We start from the raw sequence: 17,245 nt of genomic DNA, 5'->3' as shown, positions 1-17,245 counted from the left end.
AGTTGAGGTTCAACCTAGCTCTGTTGAACTTTTAAACCTAATCTATTAACTCTAAAGTCTATGGCCATCTTGAGAGAAACAAAATGAGCAAAGGTAAAGAGAACTGGGTGGGCAGAGAACTCACATGCTCATTCATTCATTCACTTAGCTAACACCACAAAGCTCTCACCAGGCACCAGGCCCTGCAGCAAATAGAGCTCTGCACCAGGAGTCCAAGGACCTCGGCTGAAAACCTGACCCCAAACTTAGCCAACCATTTTCCTTCTTTGGGCCTCAGTTTTCCCATCTGTGAAGTGGGGGTAACATCCTGCCAGCCATCCTTCCATGGATCCTATGGGGGTGCAATTAGAAGATGTGTGATGAGGCTCCAGGTTGTTGTTTTTGGTTCTGATGGGAGGTACACCCCTGTTTGCAGGATTAAGAGGCAGCTAGCTTGAAGGGCAAGGAGAGGAAGATGGAAATTTCATGGCATCAAGGGTCCCACTGTGAACAGGCTGGGGATGCAATGCTATGAAGCCAGCCTTGTACTTGCCAAATGGGGCTGCGGTGCCTGGGACTCACCTGGGACTCACCTGGGACTCACCTGGGGCTCACCTGGGACTCACCTGGGCACCTCCTGCTTCCTCACTCCCCACGTCTATTTGTCACCAAGTCCTGGTGACACGAAGTCTTTAATATGTCCCACGTTTGTCCACTTTTTTCCACCTCTGCTAGTGCCACCCTGGTCCAATCCATCTCCATTGCCCACCTGGCAGACTTTGAAAGTCCCCCTCCTGGCCACCCGCCCTCCTGCTTTGCCCATTGCAGCCCATTCTTTCCTCAGCAGTCACAGAGACCTTTTGAGAAGAAGTCTGGCTACTTCTCTGCTTAACGCTCACCTCTCCACGACTTCCTATTGCTCTTAAACTAAAATCCTAAATCCTTGCCAGAGCCTGTCTGGGACTTCTAACCCTCAGTGTCCCTTTGCAGCCCCCCTCATTCCATTTGCACGCAATTGTCTTTCTGGCCTTGGGATACAGGAAGCTTCTCTTTGCCTCAGAACCTTCACATACTGTTTTCTCTGCCAGAAATGCTTTTCTCTTATCTCTTCCCTGGTCTCAGCTTCAGTGTGCCTTCCTCTGGGAAGTTCTCCTTGATCTTCTCTTATCCCCTCCTCACAGGCTTCCAACCTCCCCTTTGAAACTCTTATGAGATGAATTAATTATTCATTTGGTTATTTGTTAAATTCTGTCTCCTGGAACAGATGGTGGGAGAACTCACCAAGATCCACTTCTCTTCACCTTCCAGAGAAACAGTCTTCCAGTGTCCCTTGGAACACACACAGTTAGAATATAACCAGAGACTAAATTGTAAAAATTAAAGAAGAAGGAGGTGATTCTCCAGTGGTCCAGTGGTTAAGACTCTATGCTTCCACTGTAGGGGACATGGATTCGATCCCTGGTCTGGAAACTAAGATCCCACATGCTGTACAGCATGGCCAAAAAAGATAAAGAAGAGGAAGGGAGGCAGATCAATGGGCTGGAGTAGTCATGGAGGGGTTCCTGGAGGAGAATAAGGAGGATTTGAAGAACTGGAGAGGATAAGGTGGTGGTTTAATCGCTAAGTCATGTCTGACTCTTGTGACCCCATGTACTGTAGCCTGCCAGGCTCCTCTGTCCACATGGATTCTCCAAACAAGAATACCAGAGTGGGTTGCCGTGTCCTTCTCCAGGGGATCTTCCTGACCCAGGGATCAAACCCAAGCCTCCTGCATTGCAGGTGGATTCTTTTCCAACTGAGCTACAAGGGAAGCACCGGAGAGGATATGGGGGTGTTGCTGTTCACTCTGTCATTTGTCCTTCCATCCAGCAAATATATATTCTAACGCACCTGCTCAGTGCTTTACCAGCAGTGTGGCCAGCGGGCTCTGGTACTCTTGGGAACCAGAGGAAAGTGTCTCTCCGCATGCAGAGGACCTTGAATAGCCTCCCAGAGGAGGTGATGTTTGAGCCAAGCCTTGATAAGTAGGTGTTTGCCAGAGAGATAAGAGACGGGTGAAAAGAACTGAGGATCCCAGGCAGAGGGAACAGCATGAGCAGAGACCTGGAATCAAGAAGGTGCACAGTGTGTTCAGGGAAGCGGCAGGGTCCAGTGTGCCGGGATTTGGGGGCAAGGGGTCTGGGTACCACTGGCAAAGAGATGAGTTCAATCTCTTCACATCTGGCTTGCACCTCAACCCACACTGACTCCATTCAGATGATATTAAAAACCTCTGGGATGGTCCCAGAAGGCTTTTTAGAGCACATCTAAGTAAAAGTGACCAGGAAGGGTGAGATGAAAGGACAAGGGAGGGAATTTCAGGCAGAGGGAATGGCAGGTGCCAAGGCCTTGGAAGACAAAGGGTCAGGCCTGAGATGGCAGCTCACTTTGGCTGAAGCATAGCTTTCCAGGTGGTTAGACAGGAGGCTGGTGAGGCAGGGCCAGATAATGTGACCCTCCTCTATAAACCCCTTATAAAGATTGCAGCTCAGCAACAGTCGAAGCCTTCAGGGTTCTATCTCCCATCTCCCTCCCCCCCATAAACTCCAGTGCCTTTGCCTGTGATATTACTGCCTAGAATTACAGTGAGGATGGTGATGATAATATAATAACATTTGTTGCACTCTTAAAATGTTGTGTCAAGCACCATTTCTTTGAACAACAATGACATCAACAATCACATGGATTGGTGTGTATTTTAAGTAATTTTTCGTATTAGATTTTATCTGTTACAACAGTTTTAGATTTACAAAAAAATTGAGACGATATTAAGAGTCCCTGTATGTCCCCTACCCCATCCAGTTTTCCCTATTAGTTATATTTTATGTTAGTATGTTATATTTTTTAAAAATCGGTTGCAATTACTGATGAAAACTTTTACTGATTTATTATTATCAACTCAAGTTCATTGTTTATTAAGATTTCCTCAGTTTTTGGTCTAATGTCGTCTTTATATTCCAGAATCCCACGTAGGATGCCACATGACATTTAGTTGTTATGTCTCTCTAGACTTTTCTGGGCTGTGACAGTTTCTTAGACCTGGCTTGTTTTTTGATGACCTTGAAAGTTTTGAGGAGTACTAGTTAGGTATTTTTTTCGGATGCCCCACTATTCTAGCAGATCCCCTGGAGAAGGAAATGGCAACCCACTCCAGAACTCTTGCTTGGAAAATCCCCTGGTAGGAGGAGCCTAGCAGGCTACAGTCCATGGGGTCACAAAGAGTCGGACACGACTGAGCGACTTCACTTTCTACTTTCTACTACTACTCTATCTAGTATGACTGAAATTACAGGTTATTGGGAGGAAAACTAGAGAGGTAAGTGTCATTTTTGTCATATACTGTCAAGCATACATACTGTCACTGTGATTTGTGACTGCTGATGTTGGTCTCAATCACCTGGCTGAGGCAGTTGTCAGGTTTCTCTACTGTGAAGTTATTCTCTTTTCCTCCTTTTTTATACAGTACACTTTGGAAGGAAGTCACCCTTGTAACCCATCCCCAAAAAGTGGGGAATTATCTTCCACCTCCTTGACTTTCTACATAAATTATTTCAAATTCATTTTTAAAATGTGCATTTAAAAAAATTAAGTTTTAAAAATTTATTTATTTATGGCAGTGCTGAGTTTTTATTGCTTCGTGAGCTTTTCTCTAATTGTGGAGGGGGGGGCCTACTCTGTAGTTGCGGCAAGTGGTGGCCACTCTCGAGTTGTGGTGCGTGGGTTTCTTGTTGCCATGGCTTCTCTCCTTTTGGAGCATGGGCTCTAGGGCACATGAGCTAGAGTAACAGTTACTGCCACATCAGTAACTGTGGCACTGGGGGTTCAGTAGTTACAGTTTGGCTCCTGGGCTCTAGAGCACAGGCTCAATAGTTGTAGCTCACAGGCTTAGTTGCTCCAAAGCACGTGGGATCTTCCTGGATCAGTGATCAAACCTGTGACTCCTGCATTGGCAGGTGGATTCTTTACCACTGAACCACCAGGGAAGCCACTGGGCCAACAGGCAAGTCCTAAATGTGTATTTTTAAAATGGAGTATTGTTACTTTACAGTATTGTTCAATTCTTCTGCATGAGATATTTGTCTCCTCTTCCATTTCTTAGCTTATCATTTCCCCGAACTTCTCAACGTGGGTTGATATTTATCATCCCTACTTTCCCGGAAACCAGAAAACTGTCCCTTCTTCCCAACCAGCTCACTCCGGACCTAATTTCTGAAAAGCTTCTCCAGCTCCCTGAGGAAAAAAAGAATGACCTTCTCCCTGTCTTCTACAAGTCCTTCCCCTTTATAATTACAACTAATTGCCACTACACATACCTATAGTAGGGCTTCCCAGGTGGCGAAAGTGGTAAAGAACCCGCCTGCCAATGCAGGAGACATAAGAGACCTGAGTTCGATGCCTAGGTCGGGAAGATCCCCTGGAGGAGGGCACAGCAACCCACTCCAGTATTCTTGCCTGGAGAATCCCAGAGCAGCCTGGCGGGCTACAGTCCACAGGGCTGCAAAGAGTTGGACACGACTGAAGCGACTTAGCACGCAGCACGGCATATGTATTGTACTCTGCTCTGCGCCACGTACTGTGCTTGGAACTTATCACAGACGGTCCACATGAGTCCTCTAGTTGTTCACAACCTTGACATCCTGTGCTAGACTGGAAGCTCCATGAGGGCCGGAACTTTGTCCAATTTGCTCACAGCTGTGTTTCCAGCCAACCAGCAGGGTGTCTGATAGGAGGCCCTTAATCACCATTTAACCAATTGGGAAATGCTTCCTGGAGGAAGGCAAACACTGGCAGGTGATTGTTTATGTATGTCCTTCCCCAGGGACTGGGTGCTCCCTGAGGTAAGGCCAGCCTCGATTCATTGAGACCTAGAGGCCGAGTGGCAGTTGAGTGTCACGGGAGGTCTGAGCCCCTGAAAGGACCCGGGGACTGGCCGCCGCCTCAGGTAGAAGTGAAGTTTGGAAGCTGACACAGCCCGGGAGGCCGGATCGGGAGGACTTGGTGACTGATTGGCTGGGGAGGGTGAGGCGGGAGGAGGAGTCACACACAGATGGCTCTGAGGTCTGGAGCTGGGGGACAGCCGGTGCCACCTCTGAGAGACTCGGCGAGGAGAGCCGCTGACAGCCTCCGGCGGCCCCACCCTTTGGGGGCTCGGGCCTAGGGCCAGGGAGGGCTGGAGCTTAATGAGGGAGGGGTGGCCTGGCATGTACAAACTTCTGCCCCCATCCCCGTGTCCTCGACTTAAAAAAAAAAATCTTAGGCTGGATTTTGAACGCGGTCGTTGGTTATCAGGTGTGGAGGGCCCATCCTAGGGGTCCCCTCCTGCCTGCGGTCTGCGAGGAAGACCCCCGGGTGCCGCCTGGCCCCGCGCAGGCTCGGCCTGGTCCGGGCCGCGGCACGACAGGCCCAGGTCCCCCAGCCCGCCGTCGCCGGGGAGGGGGCGGCGAGGCGACGGCCGGGCCTGGGCGGGACAATGGCCGCGGCCGCCGGGGCCCCGGGAGCCCCCGCGCTGGGGAAGGGGCTGGCCTAGGGCCGCGGGCTCCGGTGCCCTCCCCGCGCGGCTCGGGCGGGCGGAGGGGGGCGAGGAGTTCCTTTGTGGCTCTGCCTCCGGCGCGGCGCGGGCGGGGGGCGCCGCGCAACTTTGCAAGGCGGCGGCGGCGGCGAGCTCGAGACGAGGCCCCGGGGCCCGAGCGGGGCCCCCAGCGCGCGGCCCGCCCCCGCCCCCCGCCCGGCCCCCTCCCCTCGCGCGCCGTCGCCGGAGCCCGGCGCTGCCCACTCGCGGGAGCCCCCGGGGCCGGACGGGCTGCGCAGCTGGAGAGGCGGGGGCCCGACGCGGCCCCCCCGGAGCCGGGCGCCTGGCGCGGGGGCTCGCCGAGCGCACGGGGGGCCGCGCGGCGCTGCAGACCCAGCCTCCCGCCGCCGCCGCCGCCGCCTCGGCGCTTGCAGAACCCAGAAGTGAACAGCAGGCGACCCGGAAGGTTTGCGCGCGGCTCCGCACCGAGCCGGAGCCGGAGCCCGGAGCCGGAGCCCCAGCCCGGCCCTGCTCGGGCCGCCGGGCGCGGGGCTGCGGCCGCGTCCCGGAGCCGCCGCCAGCACAGCCAGGTCCGTGCGGGCCCGGGGCGCGGGGAGCGGGCCCGGCGGCAGCGGGCACTCGCCCGCGGGAAAGTTGCGCCGAGTTGCGGGCGGGGGGCCGGCCGGGGCGCGGGCGCTGTCAGCGCGGGCCGGGGCGCTCCGAGGGCCCGGGGCCGCCTGCGCCTCGGGCCGGGCCCGGAGCGGCGGTGGCGACAGCGGCGCGCGGGGTAGGAAGTGTCTCCGGCGGCGTGTCTGGTCTGTTCTCCGAGTGTGCGTGTGTGTGTGTGGTGTGCGCGCGTGTGTGTGTTTTCTTAAGCCGGGCTATTCAAACCTGCTGCAATTCTCCGGTAAACAATGATTCATGGGGCTTAATGCAAATAAACGGATTGCAAACGGCGCGGTTCGCGCACTTTGCAGCCTGCCCGGTGGAGCGGCCAGTGCCGGATTTCTCCCTTTTTTTGCAGATCTGCAGAATATGGCGTCCCTGTCCTGTTTTAAAAATAAGCCAGGCTGCCATTTTTGTTTTTCTTTTGTCTGAAAATTTTAATAAAACTGTCTGAGAATGTGGGAGAGGCGGCTGGAAGCAGAGGGGGCACCCGAAGGGTTGGCTTTTTTCCTTTTCTTTGGCGAGAGCCGCGAGCCTTTCGGGGAGGTGAGACACAATGCAATAGCACTTAAAGAGAGAAAAAAAAGGAAGCCGCTGGGCGATTTGGGGGGGAGGGTTGGGAATTTAAAGTTAACTCCGAAAGTTTTCTTTTTTTTTTAAGCTTTTTTTTTTTTTTTTTTTTTTTTGGAAGGCGGTGAAATGCCGCGAAAGGATCTCGGGGCGCATTTCTCCCCCCAGCCAGCCGCCTTTGCGGGATTTTTGGGAAAAGTTAACTGCCCATTTCCTCAGAACTGCGGGGGGGATTGTGGAAGGTTGGGGATGGGGGTTTCGGGGACCAGGAAATGTCTTTTGGAAGAGGCATTGTAAGGAGCTATATTCTCAAATTTGGAGGAAAGGGTTTGCAGTAGGGGCTCTGAGTGGACCCCCGGTTTCCAGCTAAGACCCTTGGCATGAGGAAATAATCCTGCTGTCTGCCACCGTGCCCTGGAGCAGTGTGCAACCCTCAGAGCTGTGAGCTCTGTGGGGGGTGGGGGTGGGGGGGGTGAGCCTGTCTCCTTCATGGGTGGCCAGGGCCCTATTGTAGGCGGAAATCTTGTCCTCAGTGCTGGGGTGGCTCCCGCCGGAGAGCCCCTTCCCCTGGTGGGCCTCCAGGCCCTGGTAGGTACCATCTGGGTGAATGCCCTCAGGTGGTTGGCTGTTTGGCTGGGGGCAGGCGGGCAGCCCCAGTGGGTCCTGTCTGAGGGGAGGGGCAGGAGAGTTTGGTGGTGGGGGTGGTCTGAGCCTCTTCCCTGTGGTATGCTCTTACCGCCTCTGCCCTGCATCCTGGAGGCTCCCTGTTGAAGGGAGTTTACACTTGGGTGAAGTTCCTGGAGCATCCCTCTGGACAGGTCAGGACTTGCTGGCTTTCAGGCTACAGAAGGGTTCTCAAGGTCTACAAGGTCTGGTGTGGCTGGCGCTGTCCAAGGCGCCTGGGCAGGTTGGGCCTGGTCTTGCCCTTATGGAAAAGTCTGTCTGTCCTAGGAGGACCCTAAGCCTGTCTAACCCCTGCCCCAAGGTCTCATGGAGGCAAGACCCCTCCAGTCACTCCTGTGTTAAGGCTCCACTGGGCAGGGTGAGCTGAATTCAGGCAGAGCCAGGGGTTGAAGGCTGAGACTTAGGGATTCAGGGCTGCAGAACTTGGTGTGTCTGAGCCAGAGGGGAACTAAGCTAGGCATTTTTCAGATGGAGAAACTGAAGTCCAGAGAGGGGAAGTGACTTGCCCAAAGTCACACTGCCAGTTAGGAGATCTGAGACAGAGATGTTCAGGTTTTCACGTCTGGGGTCTCTCCACTGTTCTCTGTTGGCAGAGTGGCAGGGGAGGTGGGGGTTGACTCCTGGAAGAGTCATTTTGGACAGAACTGGACTGGGATGGAAGAGCATGTCCGCCTTCACTTGTCCCCCTGCCCCCAACATCATAATCCTGCCTGGGTGTAGAGCATGGTTGTTATCACATCAGGTTCTCCCAGAAACTCATTTGGGTGAAATTGTTAAGGTGAGGATACTCAACTCCATTTTAAAACTTAGGAAACTGAGGCTTGGAGAGGTTGAGCAGTGGCAGAGGAGGGCTTAAACTCAGGCTTCTGGATTCCTTGTCCAGGGAGCCTTTTCCTGGGTAGATTTTGGTACTTGTGGATAGGTGTCTTTCCTAACTTCTAGTTTTTGATTTTTCAGATTCATCTACTGACCTCAGTGACTGTGTAAAAAAAAAAAAGAAAAATGTAGAAGCCCGCCCCCTTAAGACTATCAGAGCTGGTAAGGCCCGGAGAGGTCATCTGGGCTCAGAGAGGGGAAGCCACTGGCTTGAAGTCACCCAGCGATTTGGGTCCCAGCTAGGAGCAGAGCCATGGTTTCCTGTCTTCTTTTCTCTGTGAGACACTCAGAGGGAGAGGGAACCACTTTACCTAGTCGCCAGACTCCACTGGGCCCAGGACATGACTGGTTGCTGGTTGTTGTAGTGATGGGGCCGGGGACATTATAATGGCCAGCACTAGTCTATCTCTAGCCCTTCCGTGGGCAGATACTTCCCTGCCTTTCTGTAAAGTGAGTCCCTTCCTTCTTTTCTCCCTCCCTCCCTTCTTTCCTTCATCTCCACCCATTAGTTCATTCATTAGTTTGCTAGATTATTCCTTTATTCTTTCATTGTACATTTGTTAATTTATTGGTTAGCCATTTCAGTAGTCATTCATCTGCCCGTCCATCTGTCCATCCCTCCATTCAATCCCCAGCTTCCCTAGTCCGGGTTGGACAGCCGTGTGATATACAAGTACAGTCTTCGAGGGCTCCAAAGCCAGTAGGGTGCAGAAAGCACTAGCTCAGGCAGTATTTGTGGGCGCCACATGAGTTCCCAGGGAAGGTCTCTCTGAGAAGTAGAGGCGTGAAAATACTCTTGTGATGGTGAATCTGGGTGCTGGGACCAAGATCCTTTTTTTATTTTTCACAGCGTGGTATATGGCTTGTATGACTTTGGGCACATTCTTCTCTCAGAGCCTCTACTTCTTGATCTTTAAATGGGGTAATCTCTATGACTCATGGCTTGTTGGGAACCACCACAACAGTGTCTACGATCTTCCTGCCCTGGCCAGGCACGTGATAGGAGTTTGGTGTATATCGAGAAGGATTGTTGATTACTAATTCAGGCCCTGCCTTGATTTTGAAAACCATTATGGTTTCAGAATGAGCCCAATGATCTGGGGACCCTGAAAACCTTGTTTAACCTTGTCATTCCCTTGCTGAAACTCTTCTCATATTTCCTAAGCATTTCAAAGACCAAAAACCCAATGTCCTTTAGGGGCCTACAAGGCCCTTTATGAGCCTCCCAAGTGGCGCAGTGGTAGAGAATCTGTCTGCAATGCAGGAGACTCAAGAGACACAGGTTCAGTCCCTGGGTCAGGAAGATCCCCTGGAGGAAGAAATGGCAACCCACTCCAGTATTCTTGCCTAGAGACTTCCACGGACAGGGAAGCCTGGCAGGCTACAATCCTTGGGTTCACAAAGAGTTGGACGTGACCGAGGACATCACACAAGGCCCTTTATGGTCTGGGCCTGCCCACCCCTCCATCTCAGCTCCCCTATCTCCCAGTCTCACCATGTTCAGCCACACCAACTTTCTTTCTGCAGCTTGAATTTACAAAGCCTATTGACAGGGCCTTTGCACATCCACCCAAACCTAGAATGCTTGCATGGCTGGTGCCTTCTTGTTTCACCGGCTTCGACTCAGTTGGGGCTTCCCTGACCACCTGCTCTGTAACAGCTTCCCACTGTCACTCATGGTCACATCATCCCTTGCAGCTCTTACCAGTATCTGAAACTTCGTCCTGTATTTATTTATTTGCACTTCTTGCCTGTCTGCACGGCTGGCAGGTGCTTAAACCCCATGCAGGCGAGTGGGCAGGTGGGTCTAGTGTGGGGTGGCTGTGGCTTTGATGGAGGTGAGGAGATGCCAGGGAGCCCAGGTGTGGTGGAAACCCTGCAGCGGGGCAGCTCCTGGGAGATGAAGTGACACCGAGCTCTCTGCCCTCCTCTCCCCTGGGAGGCTCCAGGCTGTTGTCAGGAAATAATGAGATGATTAAATCACAGGATCTAAGAATCCCAGTCTCTTCCAATCTCAGAACTTGGCATCTGAGAAGCTTTCCGACTCAGAACCTTTGACACTGGAGTCCGCATTTGATCCAATCTGGGGTTTTTTGTTGCTGTCTAGTCGCAAAGTTTTATCCACTTCTTTGCTACCCTGTGGACTGCAGCCCCCCGGGCTCCTCTGTCCATGGAATTCTCCAGGCAAGAATACTGGAGTGGGTTGCTGTTTCCTTCTCCAGGGGATCTTCCCGACCCAGGGATCGAACCCAAACCTCCTGCATCGCAGGAGGATTCTTTACCACTGAGCCACCAGGGAAGCCCCGATCTGGGGTTTAGACCCTTACGTAGAGGCTCTTCACTGCCTTACTTGTTTAGTGGCCCCGAGTGCTCACTTTGTGCCAGGCCATGTTCCAAAAGGCTTTGTACACATGGACATGCTTAATCTTCATTGTTATCACCCCCATTTTACAGCTAAGGAAACAGAGGCACAGAGACATGAGGTAACAGCCAAGTCCACAGAGCTCATCAGGCACACTGTGTGACTTGAACGCAGCACTCCAGGACTCCGCCTTAGAACCCCACAGCTGTTGAGGGCAAGTCCAAACTCACCCGACCCCTCCGCAGAGCGGGAACCCCCTTCCCCCATCCTTGACAAGAGGGCCTCTGATCTCTGCTAGAGTGATGGGGAGTTCCCTCCTGACCAGGCCCCTCAGCCTCCCTTTGTCAGACCATCGTCATTTCTGGAAAGATCGTCTTTACAGAGGGCAAAGTGCTGCTCCCACCCTGTGAGTAACACTTGGGAAGTGATGTTAGCGTTACGGTTTCCCAGTGCTTCTGACCTTGTGGTTTTGTGACTTCAGCAGCTTCTTTCTCCCCACTGGGTTGTGAGCTCCCTGGGGGCAGGCCACCCGGTGCCTGGTGTTGTATGTGTGACCTGGCACCAAACATACATGCCTCCTGAGCCCCTCTTGTCCCTGTAGCATCGCGCTTGGCCCTGGTCCAGGGTATTGGACAGGCTTGGTGTACTTAAGGCAACAGGACAGTGACATCTCCATGCAGCCCCATATGTACCCAGTCCTTGGAGAACCACTCGATCTAAAGTCACATGTTAATTGAAGAGGCAGACCTCACAGATTAGCCAGCCAAACCTCAGTCTGTCCACTGGGGAGACTGCAGCGGGAAAGGAGAGGCATGGGCCTTGTCCAGGGCCACCCACACCTCTGGGTGCCTTGCGTGGTAGGCTTTCCTCTCCCCAGGTGTCACTTGGCTGCCATGGTATGTGTCTTGGGGTCAAAGGCGGCAACAGCCCTGGTAGGGGAGCTGCTCCCTCTGTCACACCGCCTTTCTTATCTCCACTTTGGTGGGGAATGTTCCCCGATGCACAGGGCTGCAGAGGGCCCAGCATCCCACCTGGACTTGGGTGGGATTGGGAGGTGGGTGGCGTGGAAGTGTGTTGGGGGCTGTGGGTTCAGCTTCCTACTGCCAGGACTATGGTCAGACTCTAGAAGCTGGTAAGGATTTGGGGAGGGGGCTGAGTGGTGTGTTGAGTGTTATGGTGTGTGGGGAGGGCCTTGGGATTTGGCTGTGGGGCCCACAGCATCCTGCCTTGTCTCTGCCTCATCCATGTGGCAGAATGTCCGTGGGGGTAGTCCTCACCATTTGAGTCCATCTCTGACCTTTGAGCAAAGGCTTCATGCTCCTTGAGGGGACCGTCTAGCCATTTTAGCTTCTGGGATTCAATGCAGGTGCACCTGGTTGGGGTGGACACACCCTCCAGACATCACGCACACACATATTCACACCCCCAGTCCTTCCACATCCACCTTTGACTCTACCTCCGCTACCCCACTTTTGCCAGTTTGAGGGGCTGCCCTGCTGTTTCAGAAACACTACCAGAGATGCCCTGAACTGGGGCTATAGGAGCTGGGCATTCAGAAGACAAGTCCGCTAGAGTGTGTGTCCACACATGTGAATACACGCATGCACTCCTGCCACCCACGGATTACACGTGGTAGTCATATACCCGCGTGTACCTCCCAGGAACCCACACACGGCCGCCTGCCTGCCCCTGCTCAGGTCCTTCCACGCTTACGTGCATGCTGTGTTGATCACCTGCATGCAGCCATAATCTTGCACATGTGTGTTTTACACATCAGTGCATCTTACACGGGCCTTACATCCTTTGGCCAGGATCCCTCCCGCACACCTGTGCACTCACGTGTGCCCATGCCCCACCCAGATCTGCTTGCAGCCTGCCTGGACCTCCCGCCTTCACTCATCAATGCTTCTCGAGCACTTACTGTGTACCAGGCCCCCTGCTCGATGCTGGGGACACCGGTGGGGGGGACCAATGTTGTCCCTGCCCTGGTCTGGAGACTTGAGGCAAACACAGCTGAGGATATGATTACAGACTTTCCATTACCTGCTGGAAAGGAACCACTTTCCTATGACGAGGGCTGTCCTATAGCTTGGTGCTTTTACATTTACTGTAACCAGTGATGATGATGGTGTGTATAGGGGAGAGGTGCTTCAGGGATGAAGTGATCTGGCTTGAAGTTTTCCGGGTGAGGGCATTCCAGGCAGAGGGAAGAGCCGGAGTGAAGGGCCCGAGGTGGGAAGTCAAGGACCACGGAGAGGGTGGTGGCCCTGAGACCTGGGGGAGGTGGGCCTGGTCTGCTGGGGCTTGTGCTAGGTCTTCCGTGGCCTTGACTCTCCCACCCACATGTCCAGCCCAGACCCAACCCATCCCTCTCTCTGATCAGCCCAGCCCTCCCTTCGCGGCTCTGCCCTGCTCAGGGCCCACTTTGCAGGCTGCCACGCCAGCCTTGGGCCCCATCTGTCCTGCCCCACAGGCTGCCCCCCAGGGGTCCTGAGATACAGTCCCAGTACAGGCTCTGATCACCTGCTGGGGGTTCCCAGCCTGGGACCCCCAAGGACCTATCTAGAAAGCTCCTGGGGGCCAGGCCGCAGCTGGGGTTCAGCAGCTGGCTCTTGCTCTGAGCTAATCCCAGACTTGACTCTCTACCAGGCCACTGGGCAGCCCTGTGGGTCCTGAGAAACTGCACCCCGCTCCCTGCCCCCAGCCCAGTTGACATCTCTGGTTGGTCCCATTTCCAGGAGTCTTCAGAAGGTTAGGAAAGGCTCCCATGTGCCTTGGAGAACCTCATAGCAAAATGGTAGCAGCCACCACGGAATCCTTACCACAGACCAGGCTCTGTTCTAAAGATGTTATACCTATTAACTCATCAGATCCTCACAGCAATGCTGAGGAGATACTGTTACCATCCCAGTTCGATAACAGTCTCTGTGGCTTTGACCTTGTCTTGTTCCAGAATCTGTACTTTCAATACTCAGTGGCCACATTGCCCCTCAGAGGGTCCAAGAACCCAGGCAGTGGTTTAGTTGCATCTCTTTGTTTTATAGAGGAAGGAACAAAGGCCCAGAGAGGAAATGGACTTGCTAAAGGTCACACAGTGAGCGGACAGAAGGGGCTCCCTCTGCCCCCACCAGCTGCATGGTTGGCAGGTTACATCCTCTCCAAGTCTCATTCATGAACCCAGGCAGGCAAGGGAGAAATTGCCTTAGAAGCCAGCAGGGTGGAATCTTTGTGGGGTGTGGGGGACTTTGAATAGACATGTTGAATAGACATGGGTGGGGGCTTTGGGGCACCCTGGATGTGGGCTTTGTAATAAGTCGTCAAGTTGCTCATTTTTGTTCCAGGCATCTTCCTGAATTTGTGTTATATTTCAAAATGTTCACAGCATCCACCTCACAGGGGTCATTAGGAGCCTGAGTGAGAAATGCTTGTAAAGCACCTAACGGAGCCTGGGATGGAAGAAGCGCTCAGTGACTTATTATTATGGTCATTTCACACTGGCAGAAGGAGTTCCCGCTGGGGATGGGAGCTGGGGGTCCCCAGGGGACGTGGCAGCAGAGGAGGGCATGGGTTCAAAGCCTGCGGAATGTCCTCTCAGCCCTGAGAAGGCAGTCATGGCCTGTTCCCTGGCAGAGACGCTGGGGCTCCCAGAGAGGATTACCACCCTGGGTGTCTGGGTGGCCGATAGTGGGAGAGGGGGGACTGGGAGGGGAGGGTGCGGCATCCCAGCTCCCACTGACCAGGGCGCAGACAGCAGCCCCCTTCCGCTCTGATCAGCCCCAGCCTCAATGAAAACAGCCCTTCCCAGCCCTGCAGGGCTGCGGAAACCCAGCCTAATTGGATCCAGGACCCTTGGGAGCCTAGTTCCTCACAGGAAGTTCCCAGGAGCAAGTTTCCGAGGCTGGCCTGGGTCTTGGGGATGGGGTGGGGTGCAGCAGCTGGGACTCGGGACTCCGGGCTGTGTAGAGTAGGGGCATATGGAGGGCAGAGGGGTCGTGGGAATGGGGTCTCAAGGTGCTGGGAAGACGGGAAACTTCAGCTTCTCTCTCCTAGACCAACTCCTGCTTGTCCATGCAGGCCATCCTCCTGGCCCCATGATGACCTGTCTACTGAAAACCTTGACCATGGCCTTTCTCAGCTCAGGGACCCCTGAACATTGTCCCACATGGCCTTTCATCTAAGTGTCTAAGCCTGGAACTCTGGCCCTTTGTGAATTGCCCTGGCTACCTTTCCCTCCTTCCCCTGGGAATTCCTACACTGGGCTCTTGTGGACCCTATGACTGTAAGTTCTCCAGGCTCCTTTCTCCATGGGTTTTCCAAGCAAGAATGCTGGAGTGGATTGCCATTTCCTCCTCCAGGGGATCTTCCCGACCCAGGATTGAACCTGTGCCTCCTGCATCCTGCATTGGCAGGTGGATTCTTTACCACTGCGCCACCAGGGAAGCCCATGAGAAGCCCACACTGGGCTCACACCAGACCAACATGATGCTGTGTGCTTTCCTGCCTCAGGGCCTTTGCACATACAGTTCTTCCCACCCAGCCTGCCCTTTGCTGGCATCTCTCTTGACATCTCCCCTTCCCTCCAACAGTAAGTTATACCTTCATGCAGTCTTTGTTCATCCCTCAGTGGGATGAGCTCATCTTCTCAGGAGCACTCCTACCCCTAGTCCAGCCCTACCCCAGCAGTACCTTGTTGCCCCTCTCTGGGGCATGCCTGCGTGCTGAGTCACTTCAGATCAGTTGTGTTCAACTCTGTGACTCTATGGGCTGTAGCCTGCCAGGTTCCTCTGCCCATGGGATTCTGCAGGCATGAGTACTAGAGTGGGCTGTCAGTTCCCGGGATCTTCCTGACCCAGGGATCAAACCTGCATCTCCTGCATTGCAGGCAGATTCTTTGCCGCTGAACCACTGGGGAAGCCCCCTCTCTGGGGCAGGGAACATATTTTTGAACACATTGCTGTCCTAAGAAGCAAGCAGCTTTTCCCATGTCTGCATCCGTGGTTTCTGCTTGGAATGCTCTCCCTCTGCTCTCTCGCTTTCCTGGCAAACGTCCCCATCTTTGAGGCCCACATAGACACATCCCCTCCTCCTCCCATGTGTTTCTTCAGTGAACATCTATCCAGCAGCTAGGGTGAACTAGGCACTTAAGCACCTACTGTGCGTCCCGTGCAAGGCTCTGGGGTTGTGGCAGGTTCTCAACCCTGTGTTCAAGGGTAGCAGCGGTGGGGAGCGGGATGTTTAGAGCCAAGATACAGAGGCAGGGGAGGGGAAGTGTAAAGGGCTATGGGGTGTGTATAACAGGAGAGGGTCAGAGAGTGACCTTCAGCTGAGACCTGAAGGAAGAGCCCTAGTGGGCTGTGCTGCTGAGTCCCAGTATAGGGTTGTCCAGGAAGTCGCTCAGCCAAGAACCAGACTCAAGCCCTGATCTTGGGAAGCTCACAGCCACCTTGGGGCTCGGGCAGATAAGTCACCAGGCAGTTCTAGGGTAGTGGGATCAGTGCTTTGGTTGCAGTGGAGGAGGAGCCCAGGACACTGCAAGAGCTCAGGGGAGAGGCTGCAAATAGAGCCTAGGACGGGGGTGGTGATCAGGAAGGTTTCCTCTAGGCAGTGACACCTCACCTAACTCCTGATGGTTGATGGGTATCTGACAAGGTAGCCGCTGGGTGATGGCCCCCACATGGAAGGGCAGAGCCTGTGCAAAGTCACGGTGGCACGAGAGCAGTTTGTTTTGGGAACCTGAGAGTAGTGTAGTGAGGCTGGAGGGAGGGATGCTGTGGGGATGTACCTGTCCGGATGCATGTGACCAGCAAGGCCTCCTTAACAAAGGCCTCTGGGCCACCCTGGAGAGTTTGAACTGTGTTCCCAAAGTTATGGCAACCCAATAAGGATTTTAAACAGGAGAGTGAGTGAGAAAGTGGACAGGCTTTCCTTTGTCTGACTTTGGCTCCCAAGTCCCCAGATAGGAAAGGGGAATCCCTTTCTGACTGCACTCCTGGCTTGAGTCTGGAGTGGAGCTCGAGGCTTACTGTGGGACTTCGAACAAGCTCCTGGCCCTCTCTGAGCTCAGGTCTCCTGGGTAAACCTGCAGGTCCTGAGGCCAGAATCCTAATGGGACCATAGGCGGGGGCTGGGGTGTCTTGCTTGGCCAAAGCTGGCTGAACTGTTAGTGTTATTAAAAATATTCCTTAAAAAGTCATGTAGCCACACTGCAGAAAAGTCAAGAATAGAGAAATGAAGTAAACCAAAACCTACCCCCATTTCTGTCCCCACCCCAAGCCTGAAACACACAGTGCTAGTATTTTGGTATTTCCTTCCTATCTTTTCTTCCAGCACCTGGTTTTTATATAGATGTCATTGCTCTATCTATACAAATACTTTCAAACTCTCCCCCCACCCCCATTATTGTTGTATCACGAGTGTTTTCTAAATGACTGCAGGGTGGTTTTAATCCTTTCTAATGGATCTAGCGTCAGGGTGGAGAGCATGAGCTTCGGAGCCTGACTTTCTGAGTTCAGATCACACACACGGCATGACTTTGGGCAAGTTACCTAATTTCTCTGTGC

The 17,245-nt window shown here is 53.6% G+C and overlaps 1 protein-coding gene across 2 annotated transcripts in view; it reads left to right on the top strand.

Annotated features, from left to right (window-relative positions):
* Positions 1-4,845: 4,845 nt before the first annotated feature.
* Positions 4,846-17,245, top strand: part of ZNF362 (zinc finger protein 362) — a 43,064-nt gene continuing 30,664 nt past the window's right edge. The window contains exon 1 of one of the 2 annotated variants that reach the window (XM_055573762.1): positions 4,846-4,960. The gene's annotated coding sequence lies outside the window, so the exon portion shown is untranslated. Of the gene's footprint in view, positions 4,961-5,992; positions 6,118-17,245 lie in introns of those variants that run through there. The other variant, XM_055573761.1, reaches the window with a different exon arrangement.

The sequence above is a fragment of the Bubalus kerabau genome, chromosome 3, assembly GCF_029407905.1.
Source record: "Bubalus kerabau isolate K-KA32 ecotype Philippines breed swamp buffalo chromosome 3, PCC_UOA_SB_1v2, whole genome shotgun sequence".
NCBI lineage: Eukaryota > Metazoa > Chordata > Mammalia > Artiodactyla > Bovidae > Bubalus > Bubalus kerabau.
This window is presented reverse-complemented; position numbering and strand designations above follow the sequence as displayed.